This window comes from Penaeus monodon, chromosome 37 (genome assembly GCF_015228065.2).
Source record: "Penaeus monodon isolate SGIC_2016 chromosome 37, NSTDA_Pmon_1, whole genome shotgun sequence".
Classification (NCBI taxonomy): Eukaryota; Metazoa; Arthropoda; class Malacostraca; order Decapoda; family Penaeidae; genus Penaeus; species Penaeus monodon.
Genome location: NC_051422.1, coordinates 7851093 through 7853592, shown reverse-complemented (window position 1 = coordinate 7853592; position 2500 = coordinate 7851093).

Sequence of the window (2500 nt, the reverse complement as noted above, 5' to 3'; positions counted from 1 at the left end):
GCCTCCCCCCCCCCTCTTGCCTCCCTGCTGACATACCGCGCTGTGTTGTTGTAACTATAAACACGCTGGATCGCTTCTACCCTCGAGGTCAGCGCCGAAACACGGGGACCTTTGTTCCTAGGGGGCATCCACGCTCGCCCTCCCCCTCCTTTTTCGCTCGCCCTCTTCTTTTCATCGACTTTTTATCGTCTTTGCTCTCTTTACCTCTCTATCCTTTTCTTTTCTTTTCCTTTGGATTTCGTTTTCTCTTTTTGTTCTTCTCTTACATCTCTCCTCTTTTTCTTCTCCCTCCCCGCTCTCCCTTTTTCTCTCCCTCTCCCTTTCTCTCTCCCTCTCCATCACCGTCTTCTCCTCCCTCTCCACTCCCCATCCCCGCCTCTCTTTCTCCTCTGCTAACATCCTTTTCCAAAGAAGTCGTCAAACACACACACGGTTCAAGGTTTGATAGACGGTGCACATACGTAAAAGGAATCAGTATTTTCATTGTGCGCCTAAAGAGAAAATATAAATTCGCCTCAATTCGCCTCAATCTGTGAATACGACCGAGATTCATTCAACATGAAACTGCGATAAAGTCTACGGGTGTGTGCGATACATTTCAGAAGGGAGGAGGGTCGCTGTGTGGTTATTTAATTTCATCGGACGTGATGTATTAAGAGATATGATTACGTAATTGTTTACTTTACCCTTGTTATGTAATATTATAACATAATGTGGTGATTATATACCTTACGTATCATAGCTTGCCCATACCTGTGTAGTTGGGCAAGATGCTAAATAAAAAAAAACTAAACTACAATAAACTAAACAAGCGGAAGGGGATTCATTATCCTTTAGAAAATTATAGAAGTATAGTCTAAGGAATAGGATTTTCCCCTTCTTTTACGTAATTTTTCTCCGCAGCTCCGAGTCTGATTTTGATGGGCGGTCGGAGAGACATAAAGGCATCCAATCTGGTACATTTTATTGGCGTTTGATTGAAGAGTTATGTGGAGATTATGAAATTTTCAGAATATTTCATTTGGGGAATATCCGTCGCTACGCTTGATATATTAAACCCGTAGTTGTGTACCGGGAAGCGCCAATAATTTTAATCTATATTTATTTATTTATTTATTTATTTATTTTTATTTTATTTTATTTATTTTTTTACTTTCTTTTTCAGTTATTAAACAACCGAGAATTGTGTTAGCGCTAGACGATTTTTCATTGTCTGAATTCAATTGCAAAAAGGATTTTATAGCAAAGCGTGCAAGTGTTCTCGTATTCGGTCGTGTTTCCTCTGTGCTGTGGTTTTGCAAGGTCGTTAACATGGGGGAAACGACTTGTTTGTTTTGGAAGAAATATAATACGAAATAGAAAGGGAATGTTAAAAAATACAGGATTTAGATCGCAGTCCTTTTGCAATAGCATCTGCAGTGTTAGTAATTAGCGTATATATTTGTTTGTATTTTTGTTTGTTTCATTTTTTCTGTGGGGGGGGGGGGGTGGAGAGAAAGTGAACACTCATGCGTGTATATCTGACGCTTTGGCGCTTGTTCAGTGAAAAACAATTAGTTGATTGTGACAAAGAGCAACCGATTGTTCGAGGCTTCCGCTGATGGTGTGTGTCACGTTATTGCACTTGTGTAGGTGAGGGGTGGGGGGTGAGGCAGGGGCCGTTTTTCATGGGAAAGCGGGACTGACGCATGGTGTAGTGACGTCATTGATGGTGTTGATGTATGAGTGTTTTTCTTTTTCTTTTTTGTTTCTATTTCTTTTTCTTCTCTTCTTTTCTTTCTTTCTTCTGCTTCTTCTTCTTCTTATTATTATTATTATTATTATTATTATTATTATTTCCTTTTGCTTCTTTTCTTCATCCTCTTATCCCCCTCTTCATCTTCTTCTTCCTCTACTTCTTTTTCTTCATTTTCTGCCCTATTCCTTATCCCTCCGTCTCTTTCTCTCCAGATCCCACGCCTCCTTCCTCCATTCCTTTCGCTCATTCATTTCTCAATCCTTCGTTCCTTCGTCTCCTCCTCCGCGACATTCAAAGCCGCCATGCCGCGCGAAACCACATCCTTCGACCTCATCCTTTGGCGTCCTACGTGCCTCCTCCCTGCCACTGGGAAGCCCGCTGCGGTCTTCGTCGGTGCAGCGTCCTTGGGTTGCTTCGCGTGTCCTGACACAGAGAGAGAGAGAGAGAGAGAGAGAGAGAGAGAGAGAGAGAGAGAGAGAGAGAGAGAGAGAGAGAGAGAGAGAGAGAGAGAGAGAGAGAGAGAGAGACGTGGTCGAAAGTGGTGGTGGTGGTGGTGATGTGGAGGTGACGTGGAGGTGACGTGGAGGTGACGTGGAGGAGGGGAAGGAGATGAAGATCGACCTGTTTAATAACACTGTCGATAACAAACAGAAGCAATAACAACCAGAATTAGATCAAACAGACCATCAACAAAAAACGCCATTATCATGCCCACCACCACATCACCGCCAACAGCAATACTAACAGAACCACCACCACCAA